This window comes from Castor canadensis, chromosome 8 (assembly GCF_047511655.1).
Source record: "Castor canadensis chromosome 8, mCasCan1.hap1v2, whole genome shotgun sequence".
Classification (NCBI taxonomy): Eukaryota; Metazoa; Chordata; class Mammalia; order Rodentia; family Castoridae; genus Castor; species Castor canadensis.
In genome coordinates, this window is record NC_133393.1 from 104,158,828 (window position 1) to 104,178,507 (window position 19,680).

At 42.2% G+C, this 19,680-nt stretch overlaps 1 pseudogene; it reads left to right on the forward strand.

The window, feature by feature from the left end:
* Positions 1-9,659: 9,659 nt before the first annotated feature.
* The window catches only part of LOC141425953 (bifunctional purine biosynthesis protein ATIC pseudogene), a 42,189-nt pseudogene continuing 32,168 nt past the window's right edge, over positions 9,660-19,680 (forward strand).

Genomic DNA, 19,680 nt, shown 5'->3' on the forward strand with positions numbered 1-19,680 from the left:
GCAGGTAACTCTATAAAAAGCTAAGTTTGATTCCTTTGGGTATATACCCAAGCATAGTACAGCTGGACCATATGGTAGCTTTATTTTTAGTTTTTTAAGGAATCTCCATACTGATATCCATAGTGGATGGACTCATGTACAGTCTACCAACAGTGTTTAAGTTTTCCTTTCTCCCCGCATCCTTGCCAACATTTGTTTTGATGATAGCCAATCTGACTAAGGTAAGATGGAATCTCAATGTAATTTTAACTTGTATTTCTCTAATGGCTAAAGATGTTGAACATTTTCATTTCTTTGTTTGAAAAGTGACTGCCCATTTATTGATTGGATTATCCCCACCCTTCTTAAATTAGAGTTTAATACTTCATTTTCTGTGATTCAAAATGCTTACCCTATTTCTGCATTATAGCCTATCACATTTTTAGAGCTCTTTTGAAAATAATTGTTTTTCTCTAGTATCATATATTTAGAAGGCACTTAACATTGTTTTGAGTGAAAAAAAATAACAAGGACTAGGCCTCAAATTATGGGGTCTGTAAAATGATAGACAAAAATAGACCCAGAATCACACTATCACATTCCTGTACAATTGATCCTTGAACAAAATTGTGATAGGGTCACCAATCTCATCCCCCACAGATGAAAAATCACATGCAATTTTTGACTCCTCAAAAACTTTACCAATAGCCTGCTGTTGACAGGAAATTTTACCAATAACATAAACAGTCAATTAACACATATGTAGGATGTATTATATATGGTGAGAAATATATGAGAAATCAGTTTTTGATGTGATATACAATATACTGGAGAGAGAATTGCTCATGCTGAGATAATTAGTATCATAGGATGTTTTAAGCCAATGCCTGAAAAGCTTGAACTCACTGCAATAGCAACAAGAGGTGGCTATAAAATTATGATAGCAGTACTAGTAGTGCTACAATTAATTTTACAAAACTATGATTTAATGCTCATCAGTACATTTGTTTACATTTTTTTCAACTACAAATTGTGCCATCTAGGTCCAAAAGTGTTTGTTTGTAAGTGTTTATAAATATTAGCCTTTTATAAAATTTTGTGTATATTTTATGGCAGAAAATGATAAAATAGGCTATTATCTACATATATTTCATGCACTCATTACATACTGAATTTTTTTTAACATCTTCATATTTCTAGGCTACATAGTTTGTCTATAAGTTTTTGTTTTAGATTTTTTACCCAAGTTTTGTACATGCTAAGCATACATTCTACCACTAACCCCAATCCATAAGTTTTGTCAAATCATTGCAAATCTTAAAACAAAAAAGTGTAAATACACTCATGCATTCAAACCTATATTGTTCAAGGATTTGTCATTCGCTTTTGACATATGCATATTTAAATTAGTTAAGTCTCAAAAACTGCCTGAGATTAATTCATTAGGCTCAGTTATTCTAATCCAAATTTTCAATTGTCCTAACAACATGCCAATGTAAAAGAGAAGCCTTCTTACTCCCATTGTATGTGTTCATCTACATTGGCTAGAGGTCTGTAACTGTCTCTTCCCTCTGGCATTGATGCAGTGTTTGCCATCTCTCACATCTTGAATCACTTTAGTAAAGGGAGAGAGAACTTCAAAAAGTCAAATAAAACCAGAGTGATCCTAGGGAGATAATTCTAGAATTGGTTTATTTCCTAGCACAGTGGCAATAAGGGCCCAATTTCAGGTGGTAAGAGTTATATGATGAAGTTGACAGTTTCCAGGTGAGTTGACAATACACAGTTCTTCTCCACCCTCTATTCAGGGACACCGTGTTAAGAGATTGGAATTGGTCATGGTAGAAGTATTTATATCATAGAAATTGGCAAGTTCTGTAAATCAAACAGAAGGTTTGTTTTCTATTTGGTTTTCAAGAATTGGTGTTTTTGTACACCACTGTGATAAACCAGGGCATGCTAAGGCAATGAAATGGCTTGGCCTTGAAGTGACACACAGTATTTCTATCTCTTCCACTCACAAACCATTCTCTAGAACTAGCCCCATTGCCTTGCCCAACCACAAAAGAACAAAATAGTGAACCTTTCCCTGTTTCCAGAGAGCAGAATTGGAAATACTTATTTTGGTAGACATTACTAATATCTGCTACACATACCTGATCAAGGTAGGCACTATCAATATCTATAGTCACAATTCAGCCCCTCTTACAACACATTGTATGAATAGGATCTAAGTTTCCTTATTCTGCAGGGCACCAGATCTATTGGCTGCTCCCCATACCTGTTTCAAATCTTTCTTCTTACTGTTTTGTTTTGCTTTCATTTACCCAATAATCTACTTTCATTCAAATTCTTGTGTTAAGATTCTTGTTAGGGTCCGAGAATCCTATTCCTCCGAGAGACAGAGAGTCACGCGTGAATGCAATCAACAAAGCAGAGTTTATTGAGCTGGCAAACCAGGGTCAAGCTCCCACACAGACACACAGGTCCGATTGGGCAGACAAGACCCCGAGCCTCTTTAGGGAAGATCTTATATAGGCCCCTACCGGCCGTTACAGCAAAAGCCCACACAGTACATAGCCAATGAGTTTGTAACACCACATACATTTCCAGCCTATCCATTTAAGAATATATTACTTCTTAGCCTATAGATTCAAGGGTTACATTTAGTAAGCAGGCAGGGCACATCTTGCACGTACTTCTAGTAGTCTTTTGCAATCTGCTCACATTCCTCACATTCCTCACATTCCACCTGCCCCCATCCTGTTTATCTTATCCTACACGGGGCATCCTGTGCTGGCTTTACTGGTTTTTGCTATGGGGATCTGCTGGGGCAAAGGGCACATCCTTTCATTCCCCCCTTTTCTTTGGGCTATATTGAGGAATCATTCTCAAGGGGATGAAGAGCCTGGTATTGTTGGCGGAGGAGCAGAAGTTGGACAGTGTTAATTCGGTTTTTGATGAAAGTCACAAGTCGGTTTAGAATGCAAGGTCCTATGGTGACCGGTAACAGGAGGATTACTATCGGTCCTGCTAGTGTAGAGAGGAGGGTAGCTAACCAAGGGGACTGGTTGAACCAAGATTCGAACCAGCCTTCCCTGGCCTCTCTTTCCCTTTTTCGTTGCTCTAGGCCTTCCCGAAGTTTGGACATAGAGTTGTGAACAACCCCGGGTGTGGTCGGCGTAAAAGCAACATTCCTCCCCTAGAGCCGCACAGAGGCCACCATTCTTAAGGAACAGTAGGTCCAGTCCCCTCCGGTTCTGGAGGACTACCTCGGATAGGGAAGTTAGGGATTTTTCAAGGTGGCTAATGGATTTTTCAATACGGTCTAGGTCCTCATCGATGGCCGCCCTGAGGGAGGTGAGGCTGGAGTGCTGAGTGGCAAGAGAGGCTATGCCGGTACCCGCCCCTGCCAGGCCTATTCCAAATAGGGTAGCGATGGTTAGGGTGGTAATGGGCTCCCTTTTTGCCCTGGGGGGGGGGTCGGACCAGTAAAGAATGGGATATTCAGCTGGATGGTAGAGGATTCTAGGCACCACTATCACCATCAGGCAGAATTCCCGGGAGGCATTAAAGACCGATCCAGCCAAGTGGGGGGTCAGCCCGTTCAGCGAGCATGCCCACCAGGCACCTCTGGCCGGGGTTATCCAATGGGAGGCATTCCAGTTTGGGTGCTCAATTATAGTAGCGCACAATTTTTTATTTCCTTTTGGGACCTGCCCTACACAAGTCCCTTGGCCACTGACCTGAGCCATAGTCAGGCCGGTGGGTCAGGCCTCCCAACCCGTTGGAGTGGTGGTGTTGACTACAAAAGAGGAATTGTTTCCAATAGCCTCGTAGAAAGGGGGCGAAGGGCTGTAGCAAAGCCAGCAAGCCTCAGTTAGATTAGGGGCTGTCCTATTCAAGGTCTCAAATGTAGCAAACAGCAAGGTCTCCAGGGGGCTAGGTGGTACAGTGAAGGGAATGGTGGTTGTGGGTTCTGGGGGTGTTGCTTTGGGACTCTGAGAGTCATTGGGAGTGGTGTTCTGGGGCATCCGGGGAGTTGTGCGTGGAACCAATTTTGCCTCAGACAACTCTGGCTTTAACACAGGATTAGGCCTTAACATGAGATTAGGTCCTATTGTTAGAGTAGAGACTGGTTGTTGCACACGCCGCAAGGTAAAAAGGGCTCCTGGATGATTTGTTTTGTAGAGTCTGACTCCCCAGGATTTACCCAATTCCCAATTTGTCACCCTTTTTCCTAAATCAGTGAAATTTATCATAATGGGATTACAATTGGGGGGAGTTGGGCATCCCTTATTTATAGGTCTAGGTTGGTGGTATGTAATACCAGATTGAGAGACTCTACTTAACTGAATAAGGTCCCCCTGTTTGGGGGGTGGCCACCATATGTCCCCTGAGCTCTCACAACCCCATGACTTACAATAATAGTCTGTGATTCCTCCACATTTTTTTCTGTGGTTGGGTTGGGAAGCAGGGAAGACATAAAGTAACTTTGGCGCAAATCCCATTGTCCCCTGCCAGTGAATAAGGCTCTTAAGTCAAAGTATAATTCTGGGAACCAGGTGCTGGGAGGGGTCACCTTGGAGGTCTGGTTAAGAATGTCTCCTGTGGATACATCTACAATCATCCAGGTCAGGTTAAAAGGTTGATGTGGATTTGTATGCCCCAAGCAAGTGGTGGACAGGTTTAGAAAAAGGAATAAGGTTACCGAGGTCCAGTTTGCTGAAGTTTGAGTTTGAAGGAATTGTCCTTGTGGTGGGACACCCTTCTTGTTGGCAGGAAGTCTTCCTTCACAGCTACCAGGTCTGCTGGTCTGATGTGGGTGTAGTGGACCCAGGTGATGATCCCATTCTAGGAGGGCTGCGGAGCATCTGGGGTGTTTTCATTTTCCGGAGCATCCCGTATCAGCCGGAGCTTGAGTGGATTTGTGGGATGCTGTCGTGCAGTCCAATTTCCCTGCTCCTCCTGAGGACGTGCCCGTCTCACATGGGAGTGGTGTACCCATGGTGCAATTCCATCGACCTTGAGGGCGGTGGGGGTAGTAAGCAGTACAACATAAGATCCTTTCCATCTAGGCTCTAGGGTTTTGGACTGATGCCTTTTAACCCATACCATGTCACCTGGGACTATGCCATGTTCAGGAGTCGGGACCCTCTCAGTAGTATGGTATGCTTGAATTAAGGGCCATATTTGTTGTTGCACCTTAGCTAGAGCCTGTAGCATAGTCAGGTAATTTGGGGCCAGATCACCTAGTCCCAGGCTTAAGGTCCTTTGAATGATAGGGGGTGGAGCCCCATACAGGATCACAAAGGAGGTTAGCCTATGGACATAAGGGGAGTTCCAGACTCGGAAGATGGCCAAGGGAAGGAGTGTCACCCAATCACCGCCAATCTCCAGGGCCAATTTGGCTAAAGTCTCCTTTAGTGTCCTATTCATCCTTTCTACTTGCCCTGAGCTCTGGGGGTTATATTCACAATGTAGTTTCCAATTGGCCTCCATAGCCTGGGCTAGTCCCTGCAGGATTTTACTAACAAAAGCCAGACCGTTATCCGACCCAATTGCCTCAGGCACCCCGTACCTGGGTATGATTTCCTCTAGTAAGGCTTTTGCCACTACCTGACTCGTCTCCCTCTTTGTAGGAAATACCTCCACCCAGCCCGAAAAGGTATCTATGAACACTAGCAAATATTTGTACCCAAACTTCCCTGGTTTTACTTCGGTAAAATCCACTTCCCAGCTTCTTCCTGGGGCCCTCCCCCATTCCCGAATACCTGTGTGGTGCCCCTCCCTTCGTCCTGGTTTCATAGCTGTACAGATAGCACAATCCTCCACAATTTGACAGACAGCCGCGGTCTGGTTCGGAAATCGGAGTTGTGCAGATGTCAGCAAGTCTAGCAACTTTCTCCGCCCCAAGTGGGTGGACTTATGTAAGTTAGCTAACAGGAATCGGCCGAGTTTCTCGGGCAGGATTAGCTTGCCTTCCAAGTCGCTTCTCCATTCATCCTCCCTTTTTCTAGTGAGGGAGTGGGCTCTCATCCAAGTGAAATCCTCCGAGGAGTACTCTGGTCAGGGAGGTAGCAAAGGGAGCTCGGGGACAGGCACATCTATAGCCGCGACCACGGAGGGACTCACCATTGCTGCTCTCCTAGCTTCTTGATCCGCCCTGTTGTTACCGACAGCTTCCAGAGTCTTGGTAGACTGATGGCCTGGGACATACATCACTGCCACTGCCTTCAGTTTTTCCACTGCTATTAATAGACGCTGGACTTTGGCCAGGTTTTTTAAGCCTTTCCCTTCTGCTGTGCGAAATCCCCTTTCGCGATAGATGGCTCCGTGGACATGGATGGTACCGAAAGCATAGTGGCTATCGGTGTAGATATTGACTCGTTTTCCTTCTGCCCTTTCCAGGGCCTCGGCCAAGGCAATTAATTCTGTCTTTTGGGCTGAGGTTCCGGGTGGGAGGGCGCTGCTCCATACCGTGTTTCCTTCTTGGTCGACTACTGCTGCCCCTGCCCTTCGGACTTCATTTTGGACAAAACTGCTTCCATCAGTGTACCAGTTTAATTTACAGCCAGACAGTGGGGTGTCCTTTAGGTCAACCCGTACCTGGGTAACTTCAGAGAGGAACTCCTTGCAGTCATGGACAGGTGTCTGTAGTTCCGGGTTGGGCAACAGGGTGGCGGGGTTCAGAGTTACAGGATCTGTGAAGGTGATCCGAGGGGAATCCATCAAGAGCCCCTGGTAGTGGGTGAGCCTGGCATTCGTCATCCATTTCCCAGGGGGTTGTTTAAGGACTCCCTCCACCGGGTGAGGGGCTGTGACCCGGAAGGCCTGTCCAAAGGTTAATTTGTCTGCTTCTCTCACTAACATGGCAACGGCCGCTATGATGCAGAAGCAGGGGGGCCATCCTGATGCTACTGTGTCTAATTTCTTGGAAAGATATGCCACGGGTCTCTTCCAGGGACCTAACTGTTGGGCCAGGACTCCTTTGGCTACCCCCTTTTTTTCATCCACAAACAGAGTGAATGATTTTGTGGGGTCTGGTAGGGTCAAGGCAGGGGCCTGGAGAAGGGCGGCCTTTAGCTGGTCAAAGGCCTGCTGTTGCTCCTCTCCCCACCTCCAATCCAGAGCCTCTTTGGTGGCCTCATATAGGGGTCTGGCTATCTCTGCAAATCCCGGAATCCAGAGTCTACAGAACCCTGCAGAGCCCAGGAACTCTCTCACTCCCCTAGTGGATGTGGGGGGTGGAATAGTCAAAATAGTCTGTTTCATGGCATCAGTCAGCCATCTTGCCCCATCTGCGATCCAATAACCCAGATATGTCACTGACTTTTCACAGATGTGGGTCTTCTTGGCACTCACCCGATATCCCAGCTCACCTAACTCTGTTAGCAGGTGTTCAGTAGCCTCGCTGCACTCCTCTCGGGTTTCTGCCACTAACAGTAAGTCATCAACGTACTGTAGTAGAGTGATTCGCAGGTGACTCTGGCGAAAGGGCTCCAGGTCCTGGCTCAGGGCCTCGCTAAACAGGGTGGGAGAATTTTTAAATCCTTGTGACAGTCTGGTCCAACTGAGCTGTCCGGTCCGGCCCCCATCCTCTTGCCATTCGAATGCAAATAGTGGCTGGCTGATTTCTGACAATGGAATGCTGAAGAAAGCATCTTTCAAATCAAGGGTTGTATACCATACTTGTGAGGGTGGTAGGTGACTGAGCAAGTTATAGGGATTTGGTACAGTGGGATGAATGTCCTCCGCCCGCTCATTTACCTTTCGCAGGTCTTGCACAGGCCTATAGTCCCCGCTTCCTGGCTTTTGGACGGGGAGCAGAGGAGTATTCCAGGTGGACCGACAAGGCCACAGTACTCCTTCCTTTATTAGCCTGCGGATATGAGGGGCTATGCCTCTTTGAGCCTCTTTGGGCATAGGATACTGTTTTACCTGAATGGGAAGAGCGGAAGCCTTCAATTGTATAACTACGGGAGGGAGGTGTTTGGCGAGGCCAATTCCCACAGTCTCTGCCCAGGCCGTGGGAAACCTTTTTAGCCATTGGGCTATGTCCCCTCCTGGCTCCTGTCGGCTCTCAAACAGTCGATATTCATCAGCCAATGATAGGGACAGGACATGTATCGGGCTCCCCTCCCGATCAGTCACAATTATTTCATCTGGTTCAAAATAGATACGGGCCCCTACTTTGGTGAGCAGGTCTCGTCCGAGCAAGGGAGCGGGGCTCTCAGGGACAACCAAGAAGGAGTGTGTGACCTGGTGTTTTCCTAAGTCTACCTTTCTTTTGGTAGTCCATGAACATAACTGGGTACCCGTGGCCCCCTGAATGACACTTGTTCGTTCCTTGTTCAAAGGTCCACATGCCTTGTTTAAGACCAAATACTGGGCGCCAGTATCCACCATGAACCCCATCGGCTTCCCCTCCACACATACAGTTACCCAAGATTCGGGGAGGGGGTCCAAGCCCCGTCTCCCTCAGTCCTCTTCTCTGGCTAGAAGGACTCTGGCCTGCTCCACTGCTCGTTCCCTTTCCCTGTTACCTCCTGGTCTCCTGCCAAACCCTCTTCTTCCCTTTAACTTAGGGCACTCTCTCTTCCAATGCCCAGTCTCCTTACAGTAAAAACAGTGTTCCTTATCCGGGGTCCTGGCGTGGCCCCCTTCCCTGGGTTGGTCCCGGACACCCACTAGGAAAATACAGGCCATTTCTCTTTGTTGCTTTTGGTTCTCCTTAGCCTGGAACTCCCTGTCCTCCTTTCTCAATTTCTCCTGGGCCTCCCTGTCTTCCTTTCTCCACCTTTCCTCCCTTTCTTCTGGAGTTTCCCTTGCAGTAAAGACCTTCTCCGCTATCTGTAACATTTCCCTAATGGTTATCTCCCCTAAGTTTTCCTGTTTATTGAGTTTTCTCCTAATGTCTGGAGCTGCCTGATTAATGAATGAGAATACCACAGCAGACCGGTGGATCTCCGCCTTGGGGTCATTAGGGGTGTACTGACGGTATGCCTCATAGAGGCGCTCTAAGAAACTGGCTTGGCTTTCCTTTTCCCCTTGGACAACTGCCTTTACCTTTGCAAAGTTGGTGGGCCTCCTAGCAGCCACTCGGAGACCTGCCATAAGAGTCTGGCGGTAGATTCGGAGACGCTCCCTACCTTCTGCGGTCCCGAAATCCCAATCAGGTCGGCGTAGGGGGAAGGCCTCGTCTATGGCCGGTTGGAGGGCTGTGGGTCTCCCGTTGTCCCCCAAGATGTTCTTTCTAGCTTCGTGGAGGATGCGATCCCGCTCCTCCGTCGTAAAAAGAGTATTGAGCAGCTGATGACAGTCGTCCTATGTGGGGCGGTGTGTATGCATGATGGACTCCAGGAGATCTATGAGACACTTAGGGTCTTCTGAAAAGGGTGGGTTCTGCGTCCTCCAGTTATACAGATCACTGGAGGAGAAGGGCCAGTACTGAAACTGTTGCCCCCCTCCCAGTCCTCCTTGGCCTACCGTCTGGACTGGAAATGTGGGGACAGTTTCCTCCCCATGTGTTGATGAGGAGGGCCCATCTTCTCCCTCCCTTTCCCATACCCCACGGGGGCGGAGTCTTCAGTCCATTCCTCCTCCGGCCGTCGGTCCTGTTGAGGAGGATGAGGAAATTTCCTCCTCTGGAGCACTGGCCTGACCAGTGGGAGTCACGTATGGGGACGGCCGATCTTCCTCTACCCCTGCGAGTGACGGGTAAAGGGGGGAACTCTCTGGTAAGACCAGGTGTGGTAAAGAGGGTGTCCTATTTTGAGGACTGGTCAGGGAGGGAAGGGGAGGTTTCTCTTCCTCTTTTATGACCAAGGCAGGCATGACTGGGGTTTTAGCCCCGGGAGCCAAACTGGAGGGGTGAGTCAGAAAAGCTGTTAACCAAGGCGGGGAGTTCCCCGCTAAATCTTCCCAAACCAAAATGTAGGGGACCTGATCTGGGTGGCCTTGATTGCCTGGTCGGAAAACGACAGCCTTGACCTTAGTGATCAGGTCTAGGGAGAGGGAACCTTGAATGGGCCATCTGACTCCAAAGGTGGGCCATTCTGCAGAACAAAGGGTGTTGAACTTACCTTTCTTAATGACCAGACCTGCATTTAATGCCCTTTTTTTGACTTCTGGAAAGTGAGAGAGAATCAAAGACTTTGGGGTTGCTTGTCCCTGTCCCATTGTGGGATGAGAAGCAACCACCAGGAGAGATATAACAAAAAGTGTGAAAGCAACAATAACTCCACACACACAGAACACTCTCCACCACTCGCTTGGACTGGTCCTTCTCTCACACTGGTGCGCACCCCATTCAACCTCCTCACCGTCCAATATGGATATCAGGCCGAAAGGCGTCCACTTGACGGGTGGTCGGTTGACTAGTTCAATTAGTTCTTCACCTGGCACCAGGATTCCTGAAATGCTCGAGCCCAAATGAGAGGAAAGCCTCTCCCAGCAGGACCTTGTGGTCCCCTTAACGAGATTCCCAGAATGATTCTCCCCGGGGATTGGCCAAATCCCCACCGTGGCCCAAATGGGAACAATCATCTACCAATTAGTTCCCTCCAAATGAGAATCTCAGACTCTCCCAATGCCTAGGACTTGGAATCACCTCTGCTTTCTCGTGGACAGTCTGCCTTCTTGAAAAAGGGTATCTCAGTGGGACCTCCAAATGTTAGGGTCCGAGAATCCTATTCCTCCGAGAGACAGAGAGTCACGTGTGAATGCAATCAACAAAGCAGAGTTTATTGAGCTGGCAAACCAGGGTCAAGCTCCCACACAGACACACAGGTCCGATTGGGCAGACAAGACCCCGAGCCTCTTTAGGGAAGATCTTATATAGGCCCCTACCGGCCGTTACAGCAAAAGCCCACACAGTACATAGCCAATGAGTTTGTAACACCACATACATTTCCAGCCTATCCATTTAAGAGTACATTATTTCTTAGCCTATAAATTCAAGGATCAGTATTCACGAACGCGGTTACATTTAGCAAGCAGGCAGGGCACATCTTGCACGTACTTCTAGTCGTCTTTCACAATCTGCTCACATTCCTCACATTCCTCACATTCCACCTGCCCCCATCCTGTTTATCTTATCCTGCATGGGGCATCCTGTGCTGGCTTTACTGGTTTCTGCTATGGGGATCTGCTGGGGCAAAGTGCACATCCTTTCAGTTCTCTTCTTAGGATATCCAGGAAAAGGGTGATTTTAAGAACTGTAGAGGTTCTTGGTTGTTGTTAAGAGCAGTTTAGATGCTGAAAGAAGAAAACAACAAGCTCAGATCAGCCTCCTACCAACACAAGGCACAGTGTGAAATGCAAAGTCCTCTATGAACACATGTAAAGAGATGATATCTCCTGCAGCTGGACAGCATGGACAACAAACTGTGCTAAAAATCAGATCCAGGATTTGACTGTATAGGAAGCTGAATTATTAAAATCTCTGTTAGCATCCTGTTTCTGTTACAACAAATTATTAAATTAAATTATTAAACTTATTGGTTGCAAACAACAAAATTTATTACCTTACAAAATATTGTTCAGAAGTCTAATATAAGCCTCACTGGGCTAAAGTCAAAGTGTCAGCATATCTTCCTTCCTTCTTGGAGGTTCTAGAAGACAATTAATTTCCTTGCTTTTCTAGCTCCTAGCAGTTTTGCACATTCCTTTGTTCATAACCCTTCTCCTCCATCTTAAAACCTAGCAACATTGCTTCTCCCTGACCATTATGCTATAGTTACATCTCCCCCTGACCACAGCTGGGAAAGAGTCCTTGCTTTGAGTGACCTATGTAGTTACTTTGAATACATCCAGATAAAGCAGCATAATCTCCCCATCTCAAGATCCTTAATTTAATAACATCTACAAAGTTCTTTTTACTATATAAAGTAACACATTCACAAGTTCTGAGGATTAAGATATTGATACCTTTGTGGACTATTTGTAGTCTACCTGGAAGCCCCTACAGGTTCATGTTCATTGTACATGCATCCTCATATTCCTAAAAAACTCCCCTTATTACAGCATCAACCCCCAAATCCAAATATCATCTGCTCTAAAACCCCAAATCCCATCATCCAATTAAGTTATGAGTAAGATTTGGAGTATGATTCTTCTGAGACAAAATTCGTCTTCATCTGTGGAAAATTTATTGGCTCCCAACATAATGATGGAAAAGGTATGCAATGACAATTTCTATTTCAAATGAAAATGGAAGGAAGAAAAGAGTGACTTGCCCAAAGCAATTTTGAAATCCAGCCAGGCAAACTCCTAATAAAAATCTGTGACTGGAGGTTTGGCTTTCTGTAGCTCAAGGATCAGTGACTGGAGGCTGGCTTTCTGTAGCTCAAAGATCCACCCTTGGCTCTGCCTTTGTGATCATTCTTCCCTTTTGTGGAGGACAAGTAGTTTCATTAGCATGTTTCCTGTCCCCTTAGGCTGAAGTATTCATTCATTCTTTTCTGGGAAGCAGCTGTTGACAGTTTTCAGTTGAGTTCTTCTCTGAGCATGGTCCTCAACCTTAAAAAGCTGTTCAAGGCCTTTGCTTTCCTCCACAGAGGTAACCAGCCCATGTGGACCAACTCAGAAATGGCTGTTTAGTTGTAGAATTGACTGAGGACTGTTGCTCATTTATCTACTCCACTTGCCTAACCCTACTTCTTTTCCTACAGGTGATAAACCAAAGGACACACACCAATAAATACCCTGCATGAAACTTTGTCTCAGACTTTCTTATATCACAAAAAAGGGCAACAATAGACCTACAGAATAGGATCCCCTGTATGGCATAAATAAGATGCTGCCAACCAAGAGAATGTCTGAATATTCTCTTAAAGGTACAGCTAGCACATCTACTTAAAAATTTTGCACCTACAAGTTTTCCTGGAAAACCAAAAGATATATAGCATAGTACATTAACTCTGCCACCAACAAATGCTAACTTGTCACATTTATGGGATCCTTTGGAACTTAGTAAGAGAAGAACTTCACAATAACTTTTGAAAGAGGAAGAACTTTATGATAGAGCTCCTTTCTAAAAGCATGGGAAAAGGGTATAATTTTTTAAAGTGTGAACACTTTCCCAGAAATGAGCTATTAAATATGAATCAGAAATTCCTTTAGAGATTGATGCAAGGGTATTCCCCATGTGGATGAGTTTAAGAATGTATAACTGTTCATAATAGAGTGCTTGTTTCCAGCTATCCTCTGGCATACACAATTGCAACACTAGACAAAATGTGTAAAATCAGTTTTCAGGACTTAGTGAATCACACAGGCTATAATCATGGGAGAAGGAAAACAGATGAATTTGAATTCTATACTCGTTCCAGCTTCCTTGGAGAAATTTCCAAATCATAATGTGTAAAACTGGAACCCAAACAGAATGTAATAATCTGAATGGTCACATAGAGAAAGGATTTGGAACAGAATGTAGAAGTCTCAATGGTCAAACAGAGAAAGGATTTGGGGTGGCTGAAGTGCTTAGAATTTGCAGGATATGGTGCTGGGGAGAAGGGAGTCACAGAGAAGGAGTCCCATTAATCCTTTCAGATGTACTACCTATCTAGAATTTATATCAGAGATAGTAGTATCCAGAAAGTAATTCAAAGATATTGCTTTTACCAACATCTCCTTTAACAAAGTGGAGGGAGCAAAATAAAAATATATCCCAGAAAAGAAATGCTAGCAGAATTTGTTGTCAGCATACCTGAGCTACAAGAAATATTAAAGGATGATATACAGGATGAAATAGTGCCAGATGAAACTAAAGAAAAAAAAAAGATAGGAAATGGAAAACAAGACAGTAATATAAAAAGTTATTATTTTAACCTGGTAATTTCCTTGAAAGACATCCGAATCATTAAAGTAAAAGTCTAATAATATTATGATTTTTATTATTAAGTATGTAGAAATAAAATATATACTTATGGTACCATAATAAATGTAGGTGGTTAATACTGTTATATTATTGTAAAGCTATCAGATTTGTGAAGTGGGGAGTGGAAATGAAAGTATGAAATAGTAACTGGGAAGGTCCAGAAGATACAGAATAAATAGGAATCATGAAGTAAGTAAAATACAAGGTGAAGTGACAAATACTGACTCCTAATATATATTGATAAGTTAAGGATGTACACTGTTAGCCTTATATAGGTAAAAAGCCAATAGAAATAAACAAACAAATTCAATCTATGCCCAAAAAATTCAGGAGCAAAAAAAAGTAAGGGAGATTGGAAAGAAAAAAAATAGCAGGAATCTAGGCTTAAACCTAACCTATCCAAAATGGCATTAAATGTATATGAACCACTAGCCATTTAAAGAAGAGATTGTCACTGCATTGTGTCTACAAGAGGTGCACTTTAAATTTGAAGAAGCAAAAAGACTATATAAAGAACAGGACAGAAAAAGACATGTCAAACAATAAGCTTAAGAATTCCTATTTGATGATATTAATGTCAAATAAGGTAAATTTTTGAAATAGTATTTTCAGAGTTAGAAATGATTCATAATAGAAAAAAAGTACTTCTTTAAAAAGACATAACAATTCTAAACCTATACACACCATCAAAATTTATGAATCAAAAACCTAACACAACTTAAAAAGGTAAAAGTTCTAAAATGAACAATATCAGCACTGTACCACTGTGCAAATTATTTATAACTACTGAAATTATAATTGAAGTTAGGATTTATTTTGTTATTATGAATAATAACATTTTATTATTATTGTTATGAATATGAATTCATGAGTCATTATATTATACTTAGTATAATTAAGCCCTTATTACTTTAATTATTTTTTGGATAAGTTTTCACGAATTTTGCCCAAGGCTGGCCGTGGACTATGATCCACCTGCCTATTCCTCCCTTATGATTGAGACAACAGACATACACCTCTGTGCTCTGCTTGTTGGTTGAGATAGAGCCCAATAACTTTTTCCCCAGGCTGTCTTCACAGTAGTCCCAATGTCCACCTCCCAAGTAGGTGGGATTACAGGCACATACCACTGCTCTCAACCACACTCTGTATTCTTAACCTCACTTTAAAAATGAGACAATTGGAGCTCAAAGAGGTCAACTGTTTACATGTACAAAAGAGGTAAACATTTTGCTAAGAGTACAGCATTTGGGTTCAAATTTTGGCACTTACTTGATGTGAGAACTTAACATGTTGCTTACTTATCCAACCCTCAATTTTCTAATCTGTAAAATTGGGATAATAAGAATCTTTTAGCATTAATAATGAGACTAAGGAAGTACAGCATTTAGCATAGAGCCAACCAAGCAGTAAACATTTAATAAATGATTTTTGGTATTATTCAGATAGAAAGCATTGGAGCATGCATATGACTCCTTACTCATTTTTATGCTATACTGCTTATTTTTCATTAAATCCTTTCCTAATTTTCCTCTTAAAGATTATCTGTCTTATCTATTTCTGTCACATTTTATTTTCCCTGTATTATGGTAATATTCATGCTCATATGTGTTAGCTACTTAACTCCTTGATTATCTCTTTTTAGGTATACATTCCTCAAAGTAGGGTATATGTTGCATTTCTCTTCATCTTTTGTAGCACCCTACAGATAATATGAGTTAATAGTGCTCTATTGACTTGACTGTTATTATTGAAATATACCAAACACCTTCTTCTATGACATAGAATTTTCTTAGAGGATAAGGCATCACAAATGGGACATTTTATTATAACAATATTGTCCTGGATATGTTGTAGCAATTTAAACTACTGCAAAGGACAGTAGAAGATAAGTCATGCTCTGTGAGAATAATCTCTGAACAAAATCAATCCAATATTAAAGTTAATATGAAAGATAACAATACTTTAAATTAGTTTTAAAATCTAAATGCATTTTTCAGTATCTTTTTCTTCCAGTTAAACTCGAGTCACGTTTTCTTTCAAATGAACAATAGGTTTTGAAATGAACCCTGCATACGTTAAAAATTCAATTCTTTGTTTCAGTGGACTGTTGATTCAGCATACATCAAGTATTTGGAAATGGATTTGAAAAGTGTAATGCTTAATTACTGTAATAGTTTGAAAATTATATTTTTTCAAGAAAAATGTATTGTATTGGGCCTGGGATTACATTGGAACTAAAAATGCACTCTGAAATAATTTAAACATACAAGCTCTTACATTTTAAGATTTATAACAGCATTTCTGATGCTTAGATGACCAGGAAAAAAAAAGCTTTGAACAAGTAACTGAGTGATTTCCAGCATTTTGTACGATAGATCCAAATCAAAAGGTACTTCTAAAACAAAGAATGAGGGAAATGAAATTTCAAAACACTCACATAACCTTCTATTTTGATTCTCTCATGTTGAAAAGACCATTTTTCAAAAAAGAATATTAATATAAAAGAGTATGGAAAAACAATAACATGTATTTCCAACTAGATTATGGCTATTTTTCTTCTCCATAATTGAGGCTTTTGAGTTTCCATAGAATAATGGCATGCATCTTATTCTCTCTTATGCAACTTTGGAAAAACATCCAAATCAACAAGGAGTGCAAATAAAATCACTGTTATTCTTTATGCTTACCCTACAGTTAGAGGACAGAAAATACTATAATATTTTAGGTTTACACATAAATGGGAACTGGAACACCAGAGACCAGCCTAGGTGTTCTAGAGCCCACAGCTGAGCTAAAATTCAGCAGGAGGTGTAGGGTCTGGAAGCAAATGCAGCAGGGCCAGGACGGGAGTTGCAGTGGTACTGGAGTGTGGTAAGATCAATGAAGACAGATAAGGAGAATTATCTTATCTTCCTGGAGACAAATTGATGTGAGACCTGATAGATCAAAGCAGTGGCTATTGGAGGATTTGAGAGCTCAAAGGAATGGGGTCAAAAAGTGTATGGGCCCCAAGGATCTTGGGAAGGTGCTATACTTAGGGCACAAGGAGAACTCTTTCATGGGAAAGGTGTACTTGAACATTTATGTAAAGAAGAAACTACCTAAAGATAAAATGAAACAAAATAGTATCAAAGACCCAAGAGAAGAGAGATAATCTTACCCAACCCCAAAGTAGAGATATCAATTCTTAAAGAAATGGTAATTTATTATACATCAGAACAGAGCTTAACCCCATTCACCTATCAAGAAAAGATTGTTCTTGGTGGTACAGACAAATTCAATCACATAACTATGAAGAAGAAAAGGAATTTTGTGTTCCAAAATAAAGCAAAAACAAAAATAGAAGAAAACACTTTAAAACAACAGGAATAACAAATTAATTATAATAATCAATGCCTAGTAGTTATTAAAGTAGTTATTAAACAAGCAATTCAGAGCTTCAAATATTCAAGCTAAAAATAAACAGCAGGGGATGAGGGAGGGTTGCCTCAAGTGGTAGAGCACCTGTCTAGCAAGCCTAAGACCCTGAGTTCAAACCCCTGTACCACCAAAAGATAATAATAATAATAAACGGTATGCAAGCAGCCTGCTGGGTTCTGTGAGTGCAGAATAGAGCCTGTTGGGCCCACAGTTGCACCAGTTTAATTCCTGTGTGCACTGAGAAGACCACATTTGGCCCTTAAACTTTCACCTGCTCTAGGCTTACTTTGACCTTACATTTATCATGGTGACACAGCTTATTGAGACTTCCAGCCAGCAGCCAGTGTGGCTTTGGCTCCCAAGAATAAACATGCTAATCGATTTCACTTTATGTTCTTGTTAAATGTGCTTGGTGGGTGACACATTTCTTGAAGATCTAAAAGATGACTCTGTCAAAATTGATGTGGGGTAATTTATGTATTATCTGCTTTAGAGAAACTAGACCAGATTGTTGTCAGATATCATTGAAGGTATGTTTTAATTGCCAAATGTCTTTGAAGCAGCTTCCCCAAAGCATCTGGCCATTTGTAAAAAGCTTTGTTCCTTAGTACAAAACTACTAAAGTTTTTGAAGTATTTATGAAGACAAATACTCTTATTTGTGGAAGTTATAATCAATTCAGTGCCAACTGCTGTTTCTGTCAGAGTGATAAATGAACTCAAACAGAAATCCAAAATGCTAGAAAAACGATATTCAAAACATGGTTTAAAAAATGATTAATAATGAACCTCCAACTACCAAAATTGCCACACATATACCATGTAAATTGCTGGTAGTAAAGGCAGAAGTTGAGAGTCAAATTATCCCTGCATACAGAGTGAATAGAGGCTAGAATTGTGTGATGCTAGCTAAAAGCCATTTCAGAAATCTATGAAGATGCAATGAATCTGAAATTCATTACTCTAAAAATATAATTACTACATGTAAGCTCAGTTTCTGCATTCTGTGGTCTAGGAGATTTTAGAATATCTTCATGTTTGTAAAAATAATTGATCACAGATGTGAAGATAAATTATTAATGCATGTATTTTAAGCTGTTACATTGCTTCCAACTCTGGATTTGGAAGGAAGGAAGTTGCAGCACTTTGTAAGCAATGAAAAATTCCATGTAAGTTTCAGAGACAATGATTAGATGGTACTGCTGAATGTCATTTTCTTTGGAATTTACTTTCGATGCAATCTATCAGTTATTAATGATCAAAAATCCCAATGTATACAAACTTACCCATAAATTGGATGTCTTCAACTATCATTTTTAGGAACAAGGTAATTCCAGCTAGTGTTCCTAAGATCTTACCACAAGATGAATACCCATTGTTAACTGTACAAAGTGGGTCATTTCTTGAATTTTTATTATTTTCATCTGTCTTGGACTGTCTTGAAATTATAATCTTGTAGATTGACACACAATGAGGAAATCTTCATGTAATCAAAAATAATACCTTGATGGCTGATTTTTGTTGTCAACTTGACTAGACTGAGAGATGCTGAGAAAAGTGGTAAAACACAGATTGGGGTGTGTCTGTGAGAGTGTTTCCAGAGAGGATTACATGTGGGTCAGCAAACAGAGGGGAAAAGACTTGCTCTGAATGTAGACAGCATTGTTCAATAGGCTGGAGGACTAGATGAAACAAAAAGTGGAAGAAGGAGGAAGCTTGCACAAGCTTGCATTCATGCAGCCTCTACTCTTCTTGAGTAGGTACATTTTTCTTGCTGCCATTGCCAGTGGATATCAGGCTGCAGATTCTTCAATTGTTGATATGAACTGGCACAAGTGAGCACCCAGGGTTGCTTCCAGGCCTTCACCTTCAGACTGGGGCTGCCTCCTTGGTCCCGCTTGTTCTGAGGCTCCCAATTTCTTAGACTGAGCAGCCACTGGGTTTCCCAACTTTCCAGCCTGTGGATATCCATGTGGGACTATCCAATCTATAGTTGTGTAAACTGATCTAATAAATTTCCTCTTGAGAAGATAGATGATAGATATCAAGTACATATATGTGTGTATATGTATATACACACATATAGCTTCTGCTCCTCTGAAAAACACTAATACAATACACAAAACTTCTGACTTGGTGGTAAAAAAGGAAAAGGAAAATCGGTACATAAGTCATGGGTTTCATGAGAAAAGATACGATATTACTAATATACTTGAAGACAGTAAACAGGAAGACAAAACTCACTGTTCACGGACTATTCTGATGAAAAAAGTAGTTATCGTTCTTATTCAATCATCCTTTGCTGTGCAGGATAGTCATGATTAAGGGGCACAATTCACCAGTGTTTTATCATCAGCTGCAATGTACCACAACTTGGAAGTTGTCAGCATTTTAGCA